This window comes from Geospiza fortis, unplaced genomic scaffold, assembly GCF_000277835.1.
Source record: "Geospiza fortis unplaced genomic scaffold, GeoFor_1.0 scaffold134, whole genome shotgun sequence".
Taxonomy (NCBI): Eukaryota; Metazoa; Chordata; class Aves; order Passeriformes; family Thraupidae; genus Geospiza; species Geospiza fortis.
This window is the reverse complement of record NW_005054396.1, coordinates 957,032-981,363: the sequence shown is the minus strand read 5'-3', so window position 1 is coordinate 981,363 and position 24,332 is coordinate 957,032. Positions and strand designations below refer to the sequence as shown.

General features: G+C 41.2%; 1 long non-coding RNA gene across 1 annotated transcript; it reads left to right on the top strand.

Moving 5' to 3' along the window:
* On the top strand, positions 1–23,753 carry LOC115948425. Its single transcript, XR_004082248.1, has 4 exons — positions 1–59; positions 1,557–1,741; positions 17,455–17,599; positions 23,481–23,753. It is a non-coding gene; the product is annotated as an uncharacterized LOC115948425 (long non-coding RNA).
* Positions 23,754–24,332: the final 579 nt, after the last annotated feature.

Genomic DNA, 24,332 nt, shown 5'->3' with positions numbered 1-24,332 from the left:
GCCCCGAAACCGAACCCTCGGGGCGCCCCAAGGCTCCCCGAGCCACCCCAACCTGCCAGGTCTGCTCTTTGTGTTCGTCTCCTACCCATGCCCAGGCGGGGACGGGTCACCTGAGGGGCGGCCCGCCTTCCTCCCTCACGCCTTCCCCTCCCCGCGGGGGTCTCTCTCCTCTCTCTCCTCGCGCTGGCGAAATCAGGCAGCTCTTAAAAGCTGCTTGTCATGAATGTTATGTTATTCCATAGCTCGACAGCCCGGAGGAACTTCTACTCCTCCCAGGAGGCCTGGCTCAGGTCTGCCTGGCGAACAGTGTGCATTTGTGTGATGGGTTCTGAATAAAGGAAAAGATAAGTGTGATCTCCTGGCTCCTCTCTGGCAGCCCAATATTTGTAAAGGATAAGTAAGGATGACCTCCTGCATTGTCTCTGGCAGCCCAATATTTGTAAAGGATAAGGATGACCTCCTGCATTGTCTCTGGCAGCCCAGTATTTGTTTATTGTGTTGCCCCAAATTCCCCTGACTTCCACGAGAAGTCAGGAACAAATCCCAGGTTTTTCCCTCCGTGCCGTGAGCTGTCTTGGTCCATTATGAACAGCAGCCTGATACAATTGGTTATCACACAATATAACCACGAGGGGGGTTGTATAGTTAAGGGAGTTACATATTGTGTGGAAAATCACGATGTGAAAAGCCAGTGTCTGCAAAGGAGACAGAGGAATCCTGCAAAAATTAACTTTATTCGAATAAAGGGAGAGAGCCCAGTGGGCCATACCCCTGTGGGGTTTCTCTTGACTTTTTGGAGAGAGAAACCTCCTTTCCTCACGTGCCGCCTTCCCAAACCATCTCCTACATATTCCCCCTTGAACGCGTATCCCTCCCTCACTGTGCATTGCATGACCCTTAAAATTAACCATTAGCCCACCCTGGGTTGAGATATTAATACTCATAAGTCTATTGGGTCTGTGCATTTTTCCCCGAAGTTCAGAAGTTCAGGCTGTGCTTCTCTCTGCAACAAACTCACATGGCTTCATGTTGGTAAAGACCCCCACACCCATTCTTCCAGAACCTGGCAGCTCCTTTCACATTAAGTCTTTTGTAAACACTTTAAACCCATTTCTCCTATCTCATATGGATAGCTGTATATGTTTATGGTTGTAATTTTTTTTCTACCTTTAATTTTTCAGAATAGTGAGAGCAATGAGAAATTTTATAAATACCAGAATAAAGGCCATAATATTTGACTTTTTAAACTTTAATCACATCCAGATACTGAGAATGAGGAAACAACAGTGTTGTCATACCTAGTAGGATGAAGAGGCTATGGAAACAAACATGGACTGATCCAGTGGCATGCAGCTGTGATGGAAGGACATCCTGGTCACTCTGCACAGCTTTACCTGGCTTTCTCATATACATATGATTAATGATCTTATCTTCTGCTTTTCAGAGCATGGCATGGTTTACACTGCTGGTTGAAGCCAGATGCATAAAGCAATTGCCGTAAAAGCCTGCTCTTTGTCCAGAAAAAATAATTAATCTATATGTTTTAAATCCCTCAGCTCGTTGGACCCGGCATAGAGGACTCACTAGGGGAACTACACCCTGTTTCCTACTCTGCTGTTGGACTTGCTGGGTGATTCTGGACACAGCACTTAACCAGCCTATGCCTCAGTCCCACAAAGCTGGATATGGTACCATGGCACCTCATACTAATGCTCATGTAGAAAGCATCTGCAATCTCAGAGTGAGAAATGTTTCACTTTGGGTTCAAATTATTTGTCAGACAGAATGCTTCAGCTGTGCCTCCTCATGCACAGTGGTGGCAACATTTACTCTGCTCCAAGGCAAACCATGTTTTAATATGGCAGCAATGAAGTAAAAGGAGCAAACTTTCTTCACTAACTTTTCTGAGGTTAGATACTCAGTAGATCCTTAAATAGGTTATATATAACACGCAACTCCTTCTTAATAATGTTTTGTAGCTTTTATCAGATGAGCCTTTTCCTGCCAGGAATTTAGGCCATCAGTTAAAGAAAACGCAGTATGATAAAGGGTTAGTTTGATAATTGCCATCAGAATTTATGGTGTAATCAAAGTCTCTTGGGAAATAGTGATACTGAAGTCTGGTAAATATAAATTGTTAATTTGCTTTTTGTAGCCCAGCATAAAGATTTAATATCAGAGGGATACAGGTTCTATACCAGAAGCACCTGAACTTGCATCCTGCATGGTATAGTCAATAAATTCACCATTCTTCTTACTACCAACTGTTGTTGATGTTAGCTGCTGGGCAGCCGTAAAAGATTTTTGTATCTTATTAAATGTCATGTACAGTGCAAGGAGAGGAAATGAAATGTGGTTTGAACAGACATCTCTTTTAAAACTTGTTTTACTGATTTAGCTGAACTGAGATATTGCTTCTCGTTTTAAAGATTTTTTAAAAAGCAGTGTCTGTAAGAAGAAAAGCCATGGAGAGAACTATCCACAGTTTCCTAAGAGTCCTAAGCTGTGTCTTCTGTGAGTGAGCTAGACGTTGTGATAGAAGATAATAAAAGTCTGATGACTAAGCAGAGTGCTGAAGCTTATCAGAGAAAGTACTACCTCTCTTTTATAAAGAGTTTGATAGACCTTTATGAACTTGCAAATTAAGTACTCTGTGCTTAACCTAATAGTGCAGGCATACAAAGAGAGGCAGGAAACACTCAGAATTAAAAGGGAACATGAGTTACTGCAACAGCTGTCCTATAGCTCTGCTCAGTATAGAAGAGAAAGGAGGGTCTAGTGATATCTTGCTTGCAGCAAAGCAAACAGTGTGCTCCTTAGTCCCTCCTCCACTCCCCACAGAGCCCTCTCTCCCAGTGTAGGTGTATGGAATTTGGACCTGCAAACTCTGGCTGGCTGGAGAAACTGAGGCCAGTTCATTCCTATGCTGATGAGACTGGTTCCAATGTTGTACTGGCAGGGCAGGAGAAAGACATTCTACCTGAAAAGTAGAATTAATCTTTTCTCTTCAATAATCTGTTTGGCTTCTTATTGAGGCATTTTACCTTTGACTTGGATTTATTTTATTACTTTACCAAAAATAGAAGACTAGAAATATTCACAGAAAATGTCCCCTGACTAAACACTAACCATGGATAGTTTTCTGGATTTGTCGAACTGTGGATGTAATAAGTTAAAAACAGTCTGGATACTACTGAATAGATCATGGTTTAAAGGGCAGACAAGCCCTCAGCAGACACACCTTCAACACTGTGTGACTACCTCATTAGCCTTAAGGGACTCTGACCTTCCCCAGATCCTGAATATCTCACTTTCCTGGTTATCAGAGCCAACCACACTCAGGTGCCAGAGGCAGTGCGGTCATGAGGGCCAAAGTAGGATAATTTTCCTGCTAAGAAAAGACAACTTGGTTGTCAAACTGTAGCAGCCCAGGAGTACTGAGCAGGCCTGGATTTCTGTGAAGGACAAAAGGGTCTGGATTCTCCTCCCTATAAGCACCACCCATTCTGAGTCATCTGGGCTGGAAGTACTGGCATAATTGCAAAACATCTTCACACAGATGGCATGATCCAGTGTAGGTTACATGAGGACTCTTGAGTGAGATACTTGGCTGTAATTAAAATACTATGAGGAGAGGTTTTTTTATTGTTGGGTATTTTTCACAAACATTTCTTCACAGGGCAAAGAAAATGTTTTTCTTTTTTAGGGGTACAGAAAATGAACTTTTATTTTTGTTGGCTCATTTCCAGATAAACATAAGAACACATTGCAAAGGTCACTTTGTGTTTTAAATTCAACAAAAATTCCATTTTATGTAGTATCTATAGCATATGTCCCATCTGCCATTCAAAACTTTTAAAACTCAACTTCAAACAAAGTTATCTTATAGACTTCAGGCACTGCAAATCCTCATAAATTTTTGACCACTGTAGATGTGATGATGCTTTGTCACAAAAGCCCAGATTCGTGCAGGGCATACACTTGTGCTGATTTCACTAAAATTTAGGGGAAACAAATAGTTTTATGGTAAAGAAAATCTGCCTTTATAGCCTTGCTTCTTATTTGAAACAGTTCAATTTCTGAGGCCTTAAGATGAAGCAGTAAAATGTGCAGATAGACATGTTGGACACTGGACTCATGGGAAACCCCTGGGTGCTCTCTCTGGATCCTGTTCTCCATTGCCCTAAATATTTTGTGGTTGTTTACATGTGCAGCAGATGCAAGGTATTAATAAATCTGAATTCTTCACTTACATCACTGGTAACATTTTGAGGCCACTTTCCAGAGATATAAATGGCACCCAATGGATTTTCAGAGTTTCAGAAACCCGATTTCCAGAGATTTTAAGTTCTTTTTATACCAGCTGAAGCGAATTAAACCATTTTCTGAAAATTGGGTTCCAGATATTAAAGTCTGGCAGGCAAAGCTGGGTTATCCAAAATTAGATGCCAGTTCTGGAAAGATAATTGTAAGTGATGATCTCATAGGGGAAGTCTGAGACAAAGTTAAGACTAGAATCTAAATCATCTGACACCAGTCCTGTACATTAACCACAACACTGATTTTTTAATACTGTGAGCTCGAATACTGACTTGTTAAAAGAATAAATGCAGCTTTCAAAACTCATCCACAGCACATGCAAATAGTGTTTTAATGTAATTTACTGAATTCTGGTAGCTGAAGTCAATTTGCATCTCAAATTTTCAAAGAAAGTAGTTTCAAATAAATTTGTTCTTTAGTGTGGTGAAGTTAAGCCCCATGCAGGTAAATATTGCTTTTAATTAATTGATTAATGGATTTCTTTTTTACCATTCTTTATCTGTTTTCTGCACTTCTGAAGTCAATTCTTACCAAATACTTCTACATGAGAGTATCTGTAGTTGCTGTAAAATGCATATTTCATATTAGATGAAAGAAAGCAGTAAGGTTTTCCATTTTTCCTGTGAAGACAGGCTGAGTGTGCTGGGGTTGTTCAGCCTGGAGAAAGGAAGGTTCTGGGGAGACTTTATTTTGGCTTTTCAATACTAGAAGGGGGCTTTATAAGAAAAGTGGCAGAAGACTTTTTACCAAGGGCTGCAGTGACACGACAAGGGTAAATGGTTTTAAACTGAGAGGGCAGGTTTAGATTGGGCTTAAGAAAGACATTTTTTATGACAGAGGTGATGAGACACTGGCACAGGCTGCCCAGAGAAGCTGTGGATGCCCCAACTCTGTGAGTGTTAAGGGTTTGACTAAATGAGAGAGACATTTCGGAATGAACTGCAGTGTCTTTCATTAAGTAGCTTTTCCAGAATGCATACAAATTCTCAATATCTGTTATTGCTGGGAGTTTGAATTTAACCCTTCACTTTTTCTCAAAAGACTTGGTATTTTTAAAGCCTTTTGTTTCTGGCCAAGTCCAAAAACTTACTAAGATTGAGAATGAAAATGGGGAAATAGCTCAAATATGTGGATGCACCACTAGCTTAAGATCAGGAAAACCTTTCTTCTCTTGTCACACTCAATATCACAAACTTTCAACTAGCAACTTTGTAGAGATTATTTGCCCTGAATTTCAAATCAAATAAGACAAACAAGAAGAAAAGGAAATACAGAATTTTGGGGGGGTTGGTTTGGTTTGTTTTTGTTTTCTTTTTTTTTTATTTTGCAGGTGAACATTGTATGTACTTAAAACTTTTGAATGAGAATTTTTATGCTTCTTGATTAGGGAGATATTGATGTCTCAGGCTAGATAGTAAGAGAGGAACATGCATTTACTTAGATTCCAGTAGCCAGACTCATGAAGAGAAAGTCTCAGATGCAAATAACAGGCTGTGAGGTTGGTGCCTAATTGATTAGAAACAAAGAACTGTCAGGTATCTGGAGTGTGCAAAGTGTAAGACTGGCCTCTAATTTCTCAACTTTGGCAGTTTTGATGCCACTTGTACTTTAAATTAGTATTAATACTTGGAGGTGAAATGCAACCTTTCTCTCTTTAATCTTTCTCTCTTTAATCAACACTTTATAAATGCAGAAGCACATTTCAGATGTCAGTAATGCATTTTTATCTGGCAGTTGATTAGTGTGCATAATAAGATGGATAGGCCTGTCTGCTGAGATGCTGAACAGTGACACACAGCATAGTGCTACTTGAGGAGGAAATGATCTTTTTTTTATTATTTTCATGAGGGCTCATAGCTTTGGAAATCAATAGCTGCTCTAAGATGGATATGACATACTGCGTGGTTGGTCTAGTTCGTGTAACTTATGTAAATATTTGTTGCTAATTATTTTTGAGGAAACATCCTTTCTATGCAGAATCAGCTTTACAATCAAAGCCACTGTTGGGAGGAACACCCTGATCAGATTATTAATCAGCCCGTGAGGAAGTGGGGATTTGAAACAGGAGGTGGCAGCCTTGAGTAGTAACTCAGTGCTGTCTCTACCCAGTTAGGCTCAGATCCAAATGGAGTCAGAGCTGGGCACAAATAGCTCAGCATCTCAGCCCTTTTTCTTAAACATCACCACGGCAAGCAGCCTGGATAGTGAAGATGGCAACAACTAGCTTTGTCATTTTTGCTTGGTAATTAAAGATGTAGCTAATTAATTTAATACTTTTAATGTGAAGCTGTGAGTTTTCCTAGATTTTTTTTAATGTTTGGATGAGTGGTTGTAGCAGGAAAGATCGCAGCACACTGCAGAGGCAGAATTTAATCTGTGTTGTTCTCCTCTGGATCTGTGTCTTCTAACTAGGAAAATAATGTTGCAGACAAGAATAATTAATAAAATATGGAGTCGATTTATTCAAATGAAAATTGTGCCTATTTCTGGTCTCCTTTTTGGTATCCTGGAATGTTGGGTGGTTCTTCATCCCCTAACTGTGGTGTACAAGCAGGTCATGAGGTACTTCTATCTTCTTCATGAACTACCACACAGTAATGCCAAAATAACTTACTTTTATTAGCAATATCACTGAAATTTTCCAACCCATAAATCAGCAGAAAACCTTGCAACTACACAGTCTCAGCAGACAGAGGAACTTGATGACATCATTGTTTTTCCCCTGTGAAAATGCTTAGTTGGAAAAAGACAAAAAAAGATTAAATGAATCAGAGTAGCTCCATGCAACCTCCCACTTCTAATCTTTTTGAAGAATGTGAACAGTACCATTCACTGGGAAAAATGTAACTAAGAGAGTTCTGCAGTGTTGTTAATTTCTGCTGGATATTCATAGTAGGAATTGTACTTGTAAATTTTGTGTATGTATTGATTGATTTTTTCCTATAGCTCCACATTTTAAAAAAAATTTTTGGGGCCAAATTTCAAATTACAATTTTTTCCTTCAGATGCATGTGAAAAGTCTTCATTTGAAAGTTTGCTAAGCAACAAATCCTTCAAATAGAACAGCAACTCTGCTCTGCCTTGAAAGCACACATGCATATAAGTATTGATCCATAACAGAACTAATTTTCTGAGCTTGTTTTGTTTTTTTTTTTTTTGTCACAGTCTGTAGGCAAAAAATAGCATTTTCCTCTTTTCCCCTGTGGCTTGAATCCTGCAGTTAACCTGTGCATGCACAGATCTGTCTGCTGCACACAGACACCATTGCCTGGATGGATCTCAATGAGAGACCATGTTTTCTGTAACAGTCCAGTCCTGTTAGGCACAGCAGACATAGTCAAGGAACCTTCTGTTTAATCTTTTTATTAAGCAAATATTTCCTTAAGTTTGCATAAGCAGTTGCCCAGCCATGGCTTCCACACAATCCTTTAATAAGTGGCAGGGTGTGGTGATTACATTTCCTCAGAGGCTTCTCCTCCATGTGACTACCAAAAGTAATTTATTCCTCAGTTCATTTGTTTTATTTTTCTTCCCTTCCTTTGTCTGTCACAGGCAGGCAGATCAGGGAGTTAATAGCTGTCTTTTTAGTGCAAGAAGTGGGTGGGGGATGATTATTTGAGCCGGATTCCCTAAAGAAATAAGGCCTGTGTTATCATTCTCTGCCTATTCCAACCCTCAACGTGCAACACTAATAATGTGGAACCCCACCGGCCATTTCACTTCATGTGGAAGAGGAACAGGGGACTCCAGTCTTCCAGCTTCCTAGCAATTTATGGAAGTGGATGGCTGGGGGGAGAAAAGAGAGCCAACTACTACCTCCTAGATTAAGGTACTTGTTACATGCCAAGTTTTGAATATCAAAATACCAAAAAATTTGAGATTTATTTGGAGTCAAGATGAGCACCTCCCTTTTTGTGTGCGTTTGGCCGCTGAAACTGTGAAAGAATGTGCAAAACTTGCTTGATACAGATGATCAGTACTGGTCACTACTTTTAGGTTGAAGGCTGAGTCATAACAGTTGTTCTGTGCATTAATTTAATTTTCACTCCACAGCATCTATGGGATTGAAAAATGTGCCAAAAAGCATTTTGTTCTATGAGGAAGTGCAATAAACTTGGGCCTTATAATGTCTTTGTTGCTGGTGAAATATGCTTTTCTCTTTTTTTGAGTAGGTAGTTTTGGAGTCTTAAGGGCTCTCTTTCTTATTTTTGCTTTCTTGGAACAACAGTAGCTGCAGCCTTGGCTGGGTTAGGACATGGACAGATGTCTTGTTACAGATACAGCTGTGCAGAGGAAAGAGGTTTTCCCTCCACAGCCAAATGGGTGCTTCTAGCTGCTAAAAGCTGGCCTGTCATGGAGAAGTTTTTATGGGTTTTCCCTAATTCATACTAAGCACAGAGGTGCATCATTTTAAGCGGTTTAAAATCCTGGTCTGAGGCATGGCAGCTGGCTCTGCCTCACCTGAGTTAGCAGTACTGGCATGAGCTCTTCTGTTGGCACTCTGAAGAGTGGTCAGGAACTTCTGAGGTAGTTAATCTCACCCACTGGCACTTCTAGATGTAGAAGAAACCACCTCTACATAGCCTGAAGCCCTTTTGGTAGTTCCCAAGTATATGGCATCATGGGCAGGACTTCTGCCTGCACAAAAGGTGAGTGACTACCATTTGGGGCTTTGAATATCTGAAACAAACTGAAAGAAAAACACTGACTCATATGCTTTTACAAACCAGTTCCAGAGCAGAGTCACATTTTAAATTGGGCCACATGTGAAAATGGTTTCTTATGGTGAGAAAAACTGTAGATGTGTGGAAAAGGTATTTGAAGAACTATTTAGTGGTTTGAGGCACTAAGGAGATCTATTCTGAGAGCAACTATGACAGTGAATGGCATGAACAGATAGTTGGGGAACCCTAGCCTTGTGGGTGGCAGAAAAGTCTAAAAGAAATGAGCAAAAAGTCCATGAATAATGGAATCATTGAAGCCTGGTTTCCAATGGATTTGTGCTTCATGCAAGTTCTCCCCCTGGCCTGTGTGGTCTTTGTCTTAGATGGATTTTCTGACGCCTGGTAAGAGTGAGGCTTTTGCTACACTCTTTTCCATGACTGGAGACACCATCTGGATCTCCTCTTTTTCCAGTTAGCTGCCTACTTTCACTAAACTTGGGATGATTTTGTGTCTTGAAACTTCTGATTCATTTTCAAATTTAGTTGAAAATCAGCACTGGATTAAAATGTTACTCTAAGAGGAAGTGAAGACAGCAGAATAGGCACTCACACACAAAATATGATGACAAAGCCTTTTTTTTCCTTAGGGAATCAGAACAGTTGGAGAAGGCACTTCCTTTATATTTAGTGATTTCCAGCACTGGCAAGGTTACCTCATTGGGACATAGAAAGGGCAAATGGAAGCAGCTTTCTAAACTTAAACCTGCTTTCATCTTGTAGCCCTGTTTTATAGAGAACTGAGGGACAGGATTACAATATTGAACTCTTGTGCAGGGGCTTTGTTGGCATTTATTTGGAAGTTGGTTATTCATTAGGTGAAAATATGCTAGGAGTTGGTCTATATCTATATGTAGATTGCATTTTTAAACTGTTTCTTACATCAATATTAGTGATAAGATTAATTTTGCTTAACCTGCTAGTCATTCCAAAATCACATACATTTGTCTAGTAGGGATGAATGAGAAAACAAAATCCAGTAGCAGGTGCACAAAGCAATCTACCTGAACATGTAGGTCAAGTTTAATAGGTACGTTTTGTGAACCAGGACAATTTTCTGTAGCTCTTATCAACGTCTTCATCTTTGATCTTCATCTCAGTAGGTAAGAACTCCATTGTTTTGCTAGTGCTTTGGTTGACTTGAATAATAGTTTTCCTTTGACTATTTGAGAACATGTAGCTGAAATATCTGGTAGTGGCAAGCTGTGCTTTTGTCCCAGGGAAAAAACACAAAAGCTTAAATGGAAAAGGAAAGAGGAACCTATCAGAAGAACTGTTCAGAATAAACAGCTGTGCGCATGTCCTCTCTGTCTCTGAAAATTTCATTTAGCTCCAGGCCTGGGCTTGAATGATCTACCTCATATTTACTAGCACCAGCTAAAAATTTATTCTACACAGAGAATGTACACCTTTTTATCCTACACAGGATATGTATGTATCAGCCTTGGTAAGAAAGAAAGGTGGGTTTCATGTAGATTATGTCATTGCCTGTAAAAAAAGATACATCTTGACTGCAGAAAACAAAGGGGCTTCATCTAGGTGCTTAGCCAAGTGCAAATGTTTTTCCACCAAACAGAAAATATCTGTTGACATAACTAGGATGGAAGAATCTGTACACATAGGTGTGATAAAAAACCTCCATTGCCTCACTGAAATTCTCAGTAAAAATGTACCTTTCTGTAGGGCTTGCAATAGAATAATATTTCAATTAAACGAACTGTAACTTATGGTTCTAGAGAGTAATAAAGCTTCTACAAAAACTGTATGTACAGTACACCCTAGGATGTGTTGTCTAACAGCACAGCTCCTATCCAGGGATAGGTACTCCTTAAATCTGAGGAAGTTAATTCCTATTCCCTGCTTTTATTTCTTATATTACTCTATGAGATAGCAGACTTCTGCATTAAATTCCTGCCTTCTTGGCCTTACTTTTCCCATTTTAATAGGCAATCAGTTTGCAGGTCATGAGCCCTTCTTCCAGCAGTCCCAGTTTATAATATTGAATACCACTGAGGCAGTGAGAGCAGTATTTACCTCTGTAAGGAATTCAGGGTGCTGTCAATCCTGCCAAATGACTTTCACAACGCTCTGATACAGGTGGTGTGACCGGGGTTTGAGTGACTCCCGCCTGAGCAGTTCTGGCCTTGTAAACTAGCACTGCTCAGATCTGTGCTTGCATAACCATAGCCAACATCTGAATCAGCTCCAGGGCCAAGAAGGGCAGTGGTGGTGGGTTTTCCAGGCTCCTTAGGCTGTTTTCCTGCATGGGGTATTTGCCAGCAGGTTAGAACTGAGCCTTGTGTATCATCTATGAGTGCTGGGTAGGTATGGGAAACAAGAGCTGTCTTCCTGTACAAGACCGCCTTTAGATATCATGAAGCTCAAGTGCCTTCTTTGTGTTAATACCAACAATTCATCTACAACTACCACCTGAATCTAAGTCGTTTGAGGTGATCTTTGCACTTATCAGACTATGCAGATAAACTGGTTTTTCTGATTCTGTGAAGGGAAGGGGCTTGTTTGAGTGACCTTGGGAGCAAACATGGGTATGTGTTCCTGGCTGCAGGAGGAACAAATGGTTGTGGAATTTGGAGACTGGGAGTCTGCTTATGAGAAGTACTACTACACATTCATCCTATCCTGGATAGCCTTTCTTTGACACTGTATATTGGAAGTGTCTGTGTCATGGAAAACAAGTTTTAACCACAAACTTGTGTGGAGTGTGACACTGGTGCCTGAGAGCAGAGACCATACCCAAAGCAGCTGTGGTCTTCCTCTTAACATGCTCAGTGTAAGTCACAGCATCTCAGGTCACATTTTCCAGTGCTATTTTCAATGATCCTTGGGTAGTATTTTGAATATTATCAGCTTAAAAATTAACTGTTGCCCAAGAATATTTCACTGATTTCACTGGTGAATATCTAAGAAAATCTGAAGGCTACAGGGCAATCTTTCATTTAGTTTCTTTTTTCTTTCCTCCTTGCCCTATTTTTTTCCCCCTTGAAGCTGGCACAGCCTCGAATATAGAGATTTTTTACTCTCTGATCTCATGCCCTGAACTATGACCTCATCACTCCTGACCAATTTCTGGTAGTCATTTAGCAGTACCTCTGCTAAATGGGGATGTGTAAGTTAACTGTGAGGATAGTGAAGTTAAGAAAAAGCATGTAGTTTAACTTCTAGAACCTAGACTAAAACTTTAGTGCCAAAGCATGGAAACTCCGGGTTTTTCCTAATGAAAATGAACAAAATGAATTATTGAGACAATAAAGATGATATTGTACACAGTTTTGCTTTTCTTATTACACGTTCTATTCACTTTTCTTATTGAAGAGAACAGAAGTAATTGAGAAAGTAAAATGAACCACCCTCCAAAGGCCAGCCAGCTTCTCTCACCAAATGGTCAGTAGGCAATAAACAGGCAATTCAGAAGATAATTTGTTCTCTCCATCTTTGATACCCATTTCAGGAGAGAGGAACTCGTCCCTCAGAAGAAGGAAGAGATGTAGTTTTGTATGTGCAGCTATCACTGCTTAGCTTTCAAATTAACACTAACAACCTTATCCAACCTGTTTTTGTGACTAGAACCTAATGAAAATGCAGTCAATATTTGCAAATGCAAAGCTCTGCAGCACTATTAGTGTTTCTACTATATTTCACCCTGCTCCACAGAGCAGCAGAGGAGATTTTTAATTTACCCACTCAGAATAAAGTGCTGATTTGGCTCTGTGCTTCTTGGAAACCATCTTTGCTCTGCTATTTCCTGTTATTTTCTCCAGTTTTGTATTTCAGAAGAGAATGGGGACCCACTCAAAATCTCTTTGTGTTTGTGGCAGTGTGAGGTTGGAGAGATGTAGACAGATTCCTTGGACACATGTAGATGGGTGCTATTTGCAGGTGAAAAGGGAATGAAGAGCAAGAGCACTGCAGAAAGTTTTCTCCTTTTAGCTGTGAGGCTTTGATGCCCAGAGGCCAGCAGTCACAGCAAGCAGCGCCCGCAGTGCTGACCTTGCTTGACACGTTCAGCAGAAGCTGCTAAATCTCGTTTCCTCAGACTTTCAGCATTTTTCATGGCTGTTCCTCCTTTCGTGCGGAGACACAAACTGTAAGCTGGGTCGTGCTCGCTCTGGCAGCTCCTGTGACACCTCACCTCTGTAGGTGGCCTTATTTCAAACCTTTCTGGATGCCAAGTTGAATTAAGTGCTTCCAGGATCTGCGGATGGCCTGGCAGCAACTGAATGATTGTCCATAAAACCATTTGCACTTTATGTCTTGTGCCCTTGACAGATCAGTGGTTGGGAAATTTGTTCACATGCTATCTGCACCTGCTAGCCTTGCCATGCAGGAATAGGTAATTTCCTTTCCAAACATGATTGGCTTCTGATATCAGTGGGAAATTGGCAGCTCTTCTATGAAAACAGTATCCAGTTTCCTCTTTTTGATTTCCACCGAGATAGGAAAGGAGTTGTTATTGTTATGGTCTCAGTGCTCTGTCCAAGTTCTCTTCCCCACGTAACTGCTTTTTCAGTCATTCAAAGCCAGTTTGTCAATAGTACACAGCATTGTATCTTCTACTGTGTATGAGATTGTTGCAAGATCACTTTTTCCCCAATATCACAGGCTTCATTCTAAACAGAATTGCACAACCTACAGTGAAAAGATGTCCTTCTTCTTTCGTCTCTTGGTCTTTCTTCCTCATTTCTATGAAAGAATAAGAGTGCAGAACGAAGTGTCTATCTGGTGCTAGAGGTAGGGCTTAAGAAACAACATTATGGAATTGAAGTGTACTTTTCTTTCTATTTCATTGTCATATAAAAGCATTGATGCCAAGTGTCACTCACAGTGCTTTCAGTTTTCTTCTCAAATGGCAGGAAGCTGTTGCAATGACTTCTTTGTAAGGGGTGTTTAAATCAGCAGATAGGGAATCAGTGGTGCTGGGCAGAATGCAGGCAATTGCCTCATCTCCAGCCTTAAGTATCCCCTTTGCAGGAGCTACAAAGGAGTTTTTTTGCTGACAATAAGATGGTGAATTTTGTTTCCACTCTAAACAGCATAAAGCAGCTGTGTTGGCTTTACAAGTGACTCAAAGGTTTGCTCTCCCTTTAAGTTAGGGTAAATTTTTTGGACATCCAATGTGTGCCATATATCTTTTTCCTCCTGTCAGTTAGTGGAAGTGGAGATAAAACTGTGGTTTTGTCTGTGCTTTCATGTAACATTATTAATGAAACAGGTAATCCTATTTGTCTTGAAATCAAGGCAAAGATCTCTTGTGTTCTGTCCATCTGTTCCAGACACCAACAGCATGCCCATCACCATGGTATTGGAACAGTCTGGTACACAAATAGCAATCAGCAGTTATTAACATAATATTGTTACTTGGTCCATAAAGCTAATATTGGCAGAGATGCAAGACATCACTCACTGTGAGACAGTTTCTCGGGTGATGTACTTTGTTCTGCCAGAATATGATAATATCTGTATAAAGTCAGTAAAAGGATGATTTTTTGTTTGTTTTTTGTTTCATGTGAGCAGGAAAAATTGCCAGTATAATATAAATATATCAAAAATTTGTCTTTACATCCAGTAATTTACAATCCATTGTTATCTGGTTGTAGAGCAGAATTCTTTGGAAAACAAAAGGGCTTTTTTTAATATGTATTAGATCAAATCAAACCACTAAAAGTTCCCCTTTCCTTCCCTTTTTCCCAGTTGCTGATATAGACTGATACCGGACTGGCTTTTTGCATGCAGAACACCATTTATTTCAAACTGGACCTAGACAAGTTCAGGTCTATTCAGCAGGTAATCTGTAGTGCTGAAGGACTGGCATGTGATTGCAGCCCACCAGGAATCTCCAAATCTCCCAAAATATCCTGAACACCCACAAAATTTGGATACTCCTTATTTGTCCTTACTCCCTTTCATACATCTCATTTATACATGTTCAAAAGCCCAACTTCAAATGCCTCCTTTTTGTTTTGTCACTTTTCCCTTTGATGCAACCTAAGGATTTTTTTCAGAGTTGAACACACCTGCGTTTAAAATCCCTGGTATTTAAATTTCTGGTTGAAAGGAGTATATTCCTCTGAAATGGCACATTTGTGCCAATTCAGTTACATTATTAGCCCGTCTATACATCACTTTTCTTCCCTTCTTAATCAGAAAATATACCTGGGAGACCTGTTTTATAAGCTTGTCTACAGAGACTTCTATATCACAGCAAGATGGAGCCTTTTGATCCTGCAGCTTCAGAGTGGCAGGGTTGCAGCCATGAAACAAAAGTGAAACCAAGGCATTTCAGTTCCTGGGTTTTATACACAACAATCTTTGCTTGCTCTAGAAGGCAAACTGCTGCCAAATTAAAATTTCTCTAAGCATTATAGTGCCCATACCAATGCTGCTCTAATGAGAGGGAACATCTTTACCTGAGCTGGTTGTGATGATGTCAGTAAGGATGAGCAGATTGTGTCAGCAATTATTACTCTTTCAGGGAACACGAAACTTAAAATGGTCATGGTGTTGGTTCAGTCTCCATTTTTATATCAATGACTTCTTTTTTTTTAAAGTTAACTACAATAACTAACTACTATTAATAATTAACTATTAACTATCACAATAAACTAATTTAAAAATGTAAATGGGTTCTTAAGGATGTTGTTGCCAAATGGAGCCATCCATTTGTTTGGAAAGGCCAACAGGATCTTGTTATAAGAAAAGATCATTTTCTGCAAATCAGCTCTGTCTTGAACACTACTTGTGTTTAATGATTCTCATACATATCTAGATGCAATGAAGGGCAGAGGGCAGCATTTTTATCCTGTCATTGCCTGTTATCATTCTTAGTTATTAAGCAAGTGGTGGGTATTAACATCAACTTTGCCTCAAACATTTAGTAGATGTTACTTACTAGACAAAGTGCAGGTGCCCCATGTTATTTCTTTCAGGGCCCGTCTCTGGATGCATGCCAGATTGTCCTTTGGGATATAGCCCAGAGAGCAGAAGAAATGGGTTTGAACTTGGCAAAATGGCAATAAGCATAAAGGTACAGTTGGAACTTTCCTGGAATACTCTCTCCTGTCTTATTATCCTAGATCAGTATCTTGGCTCTCTGCAGTCAAAGGCTTTGGAGCAGTGTTATGGAGAGGAATGAGTAATTTCTGACTCAGTTTAGTGCATTTATCAGGACTGAAAAGTTACAGCTGGACTAAATGCCATGTCCACAGCTTGTTTCATGAAGCTCTTTTTGTCATGTACAGTGACTGCCCACCAATAGAAAATGAAGATGCATTGCTTCAGCTTTTATAAGAAAGATCTGTGGCAAGTTGTGTTGTATCCCTGAATACAAAAAGTTTCCAGGGCCTGTTAGGTCTCTCTGCTGCTGTGCCTGCAATGAACATTGCAACAGTACATGTTGCCACTGCACAGTCTCCCCTTGTCCTCTTCATTTGAGATAGGCTGCATCCTCCTCGGTAATCTTTCAGAGTTATGACTTACAGCATAAAATGTAACCACTAAAATAAGGCACAATTCTGAATGACTAGTTGAAGCAGGATTTGGGGGAGAATGTGTCATAGTTTTGTAGAACTGGATGCCTTTCCAAATAGCTGCTCAGAGTGTGGTGCTCATTCAATTCACCACGTGTTGCGCTGGGCACAATCTAGAAAAGATCAGACACTGCCTTGAATTAACAAGGAGGGCTGGGATCTCTGATATTGCTAGTTATGTGCTGGTGGAAAGCACAGTAGCCCATTGTGCTTTCTGAACTACAGTATTAGAACAAAAAAAAAAGCAGTGAAAAGTCATCACTGCAGAAGCTGTCACCCTTGTTCCCTTGTGTGCTCTGTCTCTTCTACGGGGCGGTCTCGTGGATACCAAAGACGAAAGCAAATGTAGTTGTCCTGATTATTTCTTGATTCTTCAAATCCCATCACACACAATAATCCTCTGTGGCTTTCTGCCCCACACGATGTTTTGATGCTCTTGATTTAGGTAGGATGTTGCTATGGCTTTTGAACCACGCATTTTAGCAGATTTTGTATTTGGACATAAAAGCCCAGATATGGAATGCATATTACACAGGGCAATATTGTGTTAGAAAACAGGCAAAATTAAGTAGTTAATCTCATGTGCTCAAACTGTCACCCTTTTTTGCAGGGTACAAAAGGAATCTCATTAGTTAATGAATAGAGGCAATGCATGCAGTGTGTAGGGAGTGACTGCATTTAACTATGAATTACTTGATCTTTGAAAAGCTTTTTTCTTAAGGTAAAAGGATCAGATAATTTCAGTACCTTATCTCAAATAATATTATTTGTAGTTATTTTTCACAATAGCAAGTGGAATGTAAATAGGTAATGGTGAATTTATAGCTCCTGAAATTATATCTGTTCTCTCTCCTTTTGCTTGCTTTCAGGAAGAAACTGGAGAGCTGCTTCATCAGTGCCAATCCAGACTGTGGTTGGTCTCATGAAAAGGATCTTATTGATGAATTAGTGCAGCTACCCTCCCAGCCATGGAAGAATACCTCACACAAAAAAATCCAGAGGTGACTAATAGTGGTAAGCAGCCTGTGAGATTTGGGAGAAACATTCTGGTTTACCTGGAAATCAACCTAGATCTAAATTACCTGCCATTGTGGATATTTTAGTCTTAATTGATGCTTTTCCACCACATTTCAGAACGTATCCTTTATCTGAACAGCTTAGTTTTCTTGTTTGTTTGTTTTTTATGTTTGTCAGTCATTACACAATACTATTTAGAATCAATTTAGCACCCTTCCATGTGTTGAGTGGTTGTGGTGAGTGATGATTGCAGGATTAGCCTGCTAGTAATTAAATGTTGCTGCCTTCAGCTTGAAAATGAAGCATCTCTATGGAATTTAAGAGTTTCTTGCTTTATTTAGGTTGGGCATGTCTAAATAGTAGGGATAGATTTACCAAGTCAGAGCAGGCACAGTGCAATCATAAAATAATAAATTAAAAAAGCAAAATGAAGAAGGGGGAAGAGTAGAAAAAGAGGAAGAAGAGAAGAAGAAATTGAGAGAAGGGAAACAAATTCAACAAATCATTAAAACTTTGAATTGCATGGGAAATTTTCTACACTTTGCTGAATCTTGGGTGTCATTTCCTAATCTTGGCTTTGTGCTATCCAGATAAAGGTTTCCTGTCTGGACTCATTTTTACTCACAGATGGGTCTTCAAAATTGTGTCAAACTGTGTAAAATAGGACATGTTGCCTGTTTGTTGAAGCCTAGAGGGCTACCTGTCTCAGTAGAGTCTGAGTTCCTTACCATTTGTGAACCCACTGAATGCTTGATTTTCATATTGGCTTTACTACTATGAAGAGTTTTACCTCTTGAATTCACTGATTAATGTTCTAAGCAGAATGAAGCCCTTTTTAATTTTTCTGAAAATCTGCTATCAAAAATCACATTATTTTGGCATTTAAAGACAGTTCTTTGCTTCTTCAAAGACTTATTAGACTGATCTGTCCCATGCTCCTCACAGGACTGTAGCAGTGTAACCTCATATCATACAAATGCTGAGCTTCTGTTTGAAATACTAGGGATGATGCCTAATCTTGAACAGACATCAGAAGGATTTTGAATAAAGGTTGTCACTGAGAGGGTTGTAAGCTGCCCTCTCTTAGTTCTGTCTGGCCTGTGTTAGGGTGGAGACAAAGGCATTTGAATGTCTTAATTGAAGCCGTGTGAGCTTTTTACCTTTAGCTCTTGTTACATTTAAGTATTCATGCTGAATAACAATAATAAAAGATTAATCCCATCTGGTTTTCTGTTGATTGTTAGTTTAATATAGTGCATGACAACTCAAAGTTTAGTCTGCCAGCCAACGAAGGTATGCAGTTATCAACATTACTGATAGGATAAACCAATTATGTAAGCTTATTTTCAAATCTCCCCAAATCCCAGAATACTTAACCAAGTAAAACCCTTGAGCTAAAATGTACCTGTTTACAGAAAGGTACAACATCAAATAGATGTTTCATTCAGAACTTTGGGTAGACTAATTGGCCTTGTTGGCTGCTTTTTTTTTCTCCTCTCTTGCCATTTTTAGGTATGAAATATATCAAACTGAAAAGAAAGTGTGGACATGAAAAACACAGTTGTAAGAAAGAATTTTGAGAGTTTTCAGAAAGATTTGAGAGTTTTCTTTGCTTGCAAGGCTGTGGAGGCCCAAGCTGTGAACAGTATGTTCTGTGTCTTGAGTGTCTAGTTAGTGGCTGCATCTTTGAGCTGTAACAGTATTTCCCAAACCCTGTGTCTAACCATTGTCTTGGCAGGACTCCAGACTAATCCTGTGGGGAGAGGAAAGTGCCTGTGGAGCTTGGCAAAAGTTGCTTGTCCTTTCCTCCTGAAGATATGCATTTGTTCCTGGGTAGTGTGGGAGGTGGCTCCTCCTTCCTGCATTTGTAGCCACCATGGAAACAGATAATTCCAGAAGACGGTCTAATAATGCAGTTGCAGACCCAAATGTCATTACAGAGGTCTGAGACTCTTTCTCCTGACACTAAATTGTACATACATCTCCTGACAGCTAAACTGTACATGCATGTGCAAGCAGTGTCACAAACCAGCTCATAAATGCCCCAAACCAAGTTAGACAGAGACTCCAAGGGATGAATAGGAGGAGAACAACATGCCAAGGGCCAAGAAAGACAAAAAGCACAAAGAGATTCAGAGTTTAGATCATGGAAAGAGTGAAATGATATTGTCAATGTCAGGCCATGAGACAAGGGAGGCATTCTGTTGTTGAATTGCATGTTGCAGGCCCCTGTAAGCATGCAATACAGAAAGTATTGAAGATGCTCTGCAAGGCAGGTGTGTGTAAAAAGGATGAGCAAACAGAGGAGGACGGTGAGCAAAGAAAAATGGAGAAGAAAGTTTTTAAAAGAAGAGGTCAGAAGAGAGCCTGGTGTCACAAAAGCTGATAGGGAAGAAAAGGGGCATGACAGCACAATGAAGGCTGAAAGAAAGCACAGCCACTGCTTTAATTTGCTGCTTTTCATTGGAAATATATCCTTTTGCCAGTTCTGGGTGCCGTGCACATGTGTAAGAACATACAAGCTTTTCAGCTTGCCAGGGTGAAAGTGCCTTCCAGAACTCTGGTGTCAAAGGCACCTACAAGGCCCAATGAAACAACCTTCAGTGTGAAATCAATGTTCAATAACATCCGGTGCCAGGCAGGGAGAGGCCAGCCCAGCTGGGTGAGTAGGTGCCAGAGCATTTGGATGGTAATTGGCTGATGAATCGAACTCCTAAACAAACAGATACCTAGGCAAAGAGCAGAGCAGCCAAATTCCAGGGAGCACTGCCCTGCTATCTCTGCTGTGTTGCAAAATCTGTGAGTCAGAGGGAGAAGACAGCCCTGGGCAGCACCTGCAGGGAGTACTCTGACCCCGCACTTCTGCAAATCTTGTGTTTCTGTGAGCTTCCAGGCAGGACTCTGCCCTGATGTCTGTGAGGAGGTGAACCAAGGTCTGCAGCAGGAACAAAGGGTTCATTTCCAGGAAGGAGATGAGTGCTGCCAGCAGGACATCAGGAGACAGCACCCTCAAAGCCCAACCTCCTGTTGCAGAGTTGTGGTCCAGAGTCTGAGCTGTCATTATAAAAACAAACAGGCTAGATCCTCAGCTGGCACAAAGCCACAAAAACTCAGCATAGTAGCTCAAGCTGCATCTTCTTTATTGCTTGGGGCACTGAAGATTATGATTGAAAAGATGCCCAGGATGTAACAGATGAAGTAAAGTGTCCTGGATTTACCAGCAGCCTTAAGTAAAAGCCTAAGTTGCTTAATTTATCCTTGGAATCATTTTAGCAGCGAGCTTTTTTTACCTTTCTTGTGGGTGCTGCCATAAATGGCCTGTGGGAACAGTGGAATTGTCATATCTGGACATTTTCAAGAATATCACTATTGAGATTCAAATAGATGCAGCTGAAGCAGAGGAACTTGAGTAGAACATCTCCTGGAGTCCCTTCCAAACTTCTTTTTTTCATAATTTTAGCAAATCTGTTCAGTTGCTGTCCTAAGCTGGCAATATTACCCTGCTTCCAGAGGCTTGTGTCCCAGAAACTCCAGCTCCCAAACCCCTCTACTTCCTCCATGGCCACTCATACAATGAAAATGTAGTTTTGTCAGTTTTGTAAAATATTGTGAAATCAAGATCTGAACTGTGGCAACAGTGTGAAGTAAAACAGAAAGATACCAAAGTTAATAGGTAACCTGCTTATTTCAGTGTTTCATGTCCTGCTCAACATAATTTTCTACTTCAAATTTGGCTGACAGTTGCCCTAAAAACACAAGTGTGCTCACAGCAATACTGAAGCAAACTAGGCTTGAAGAAAGGAACCAGAACAAGGTGCTAGATCTCCTTCTAGGAGTTTTCCAAAAGAGATTTAGCTCACCACAGTTGGACATCTGCTCCCAGAGCATCCTGCTATATAACTGTTCTGAGAGGACTCCGACAAAGTAGGAATGATGAGGAGGACTCTATTAATATCAGAAGGTTAATTAATTACTTTATTATACTATATTATTTTATACTTCTAAAACTGACTTTGCTAAGCACTCAGCCCTGCACAAATGGTACTCATTTCGTGACTGTCTGCTGACAGTCCCAGCACACACACACACACACACACTTGGCCCTGATAGGCCAAGGAAACAAATCACCATGACTTTGGGTAAACAATCTCCATATTGCATTTTACTTTTGCACAAACACAGGCACAGCAAATAAGACTTGTTTTTCTTTTCTCTGAGGTTCAGAGAATGTGAATTTCAGAAATATTCTTGGGAAGATGTGCCTTGCTTTTCTCTGTGAAGAGAAATGTGGGGCTACACTGCTATCACTTCACATCCAAGTGCTCTTGACACTCCACCCTGCCAGTACCTCTTGTCTCCTGCCTGTGACTGGGACCAGTGTGAAACCTTGGGCTCCATTCCCCTCGCTGTAGGAGATGAAAGCACAGGCCAGATGTCCAGCCAGAGAGGTAGAGCTGGACATGAGCTGGTTCCTGGTGACTCATAAACCACTAAATTCCCTCAAAGCAATGTGTGATAGTGGACCAGCTCTGTTAAACAGTTCCAGAACACCATTTTCCTGTCCATTATTATTTTCCAGACATCTTACTTCATCTGAGTATGGGTACATTTGTACTTTCCCTCCCAGGGGTACCACAGGTCCATCAGCAACTTCTCCCTTGCCCTTCAGTTCCTAAATCAAGAATTAATAGGAAGAATTTGTTGACACCATTTTAGGTGTGCTGCCAGCACATCTGAAATGGCCTGGTTGTATTCTCTAAAAACCACTGGTAGCTGACAAGTCCTGCAGAGAAATGCTGCACATGGGAGGACTGAGCGAGGCGAGAGAGACGCTGCTATTGATAAGCTGCAATCAGTGTTTGTTCCCCAGCACTCCCAGCACCCAAACAGCCAGCTGCAATGGTGTGTGCTCCTGGTGCCTGACCTTCTCCTGAGGCTGCTGTGCCTCTGCCAGCCTGAGAGCTTCCCATTCCACAGCCCAGACACTGAGAAGGGGGAGGGGAAAGGCAGGGAAAGGCAGGAGGGCAAATAAATACCTGGATTACTTTTTTCCTGATTTTATACATAGTCCAGGGAAAAGGACCTAGCAGGGGGCAAATGATTTCTGAGCACTGCTGTGCTAACATGACAGCTTTATGGGGAGGCAGTTCTGGGTCAATTCCTCCTACCTTTGGTTCAAGAGCTGTTATGCAGGGGAAAGAAAGACATTTCCAGGGTAAAATTGTGGTAGGGTGCCAGATAGCACACCTGAAACCTTCCTTTGCCCTGTGACTGTGTAGTGTCGTTATATAGCTTAAAAATATGGATGATTTCCTAAAAAGTAAGGGCAGAAAAGAAAGGCAGAATGGATCCTGTGCAGTTTGCTCCTCTCTGCAGGTGGTGCCATCCCAGTCTCACTGCCAGCCCCATGGCAGGGGGGGAACTGGGGCTCTGTACTGCAAAACCTGTGCTCATGCAGCTGTAGCATTTTTCCTCCATCATCTGTACTATTTTTCCTCCTTCCTTTCCCCCCTTACAGCTGACTGCAGCCATGGAAGAAGCTTGCTTTCTCTCTCCCTCCCATCCTCTGTCCACTTGTCCCCTCATTGCTCCTCTGGCACAGGCCTTCTGTGGCCTGGGGAGGCGAGACATGGGAGCAAGGGAGGGCAGATCACCTGAGTGGAACCAGGAACCAGCAGAGTTCAACCTCAGAAACACGAGTTAAATGGGTCAGGATGCTGCCCCGGGGTGAACAGGACTGAGGAAGTTGGTTACAGATGGAGCCAGTCTGTGCTCATGGCTTTTCCTTGGCTGCTCTGGTAGAGCCCTACAGCCCGAGCTGAAGGAAATTCTGCAGCTGATTTTACCAACAGGATGAAATAAACCTCTCTTTTCACAGGCAGAATTCAGCTCTGAAGGTACGTGAAGAATGTCCTCTGAACTGGCATCTGATACTGCTCCCTGCATTAGATCCTGTTAGCAGGGAAACAAGTGAGGCCCCTGTGACCTCCCAGTGGTTGGTGGTGTTCAGAACAAACCACACATAACCCCTGAAGGCAGGAGGAGGGACAGGAGAGAATGTGGTAGAGGGGTATAAATCATCACTGTGATCCCAGACAGAAACCAGGCAGGCAGGGGTCCTGAGCCTGCTCATCCAGTCAGACAGGCATGCGTGCAGACACTGGGCTGCAGACAGTGACACAACAGCAGCAGGTGACACCACAGCAGCAGGTGACCTCAGCCCACCACATGGGAAGCAGAAAGCCCCCCCTGCACCTCCTGCAGAGCTGGAGGAGACACACTTCTTCCTTCTGCCCTTATACCCTGCAGCCATGGGCTGCTATGGCTGGCCCGCTGCCCTGACAGTCACACGGATTAAATACACTTTTAGACATGGAAGCTGTTATTTCTCTGAAATTAACAGCTTCCCACACTCTTATTAACCCGTGCCCTACTTCAGAAATAATCTAATTTGGAATTTCATAGTTAGCTGGTGCTGATGTTGGTTTGTCCCTGTGTCTTCTCTGATTTGTCTGGGTACATTTAGCAGCACCATATGTGGCAGAGTCCTATTTATTGTGGCTTGTGAGCATTATTCCTCACAACAGAGTAAGGAATTGGGGTGGTTGGAGCTTTTTGTTTCATGGGGGTAGAGAAAAGTTAAAGCACAAATGTTTAAAATGTGAGCAGAGAATCAATTGCTGTCTGCTAAATGAAGTTTGTCATCTGGGGTATTCCTGCACATCTGGTC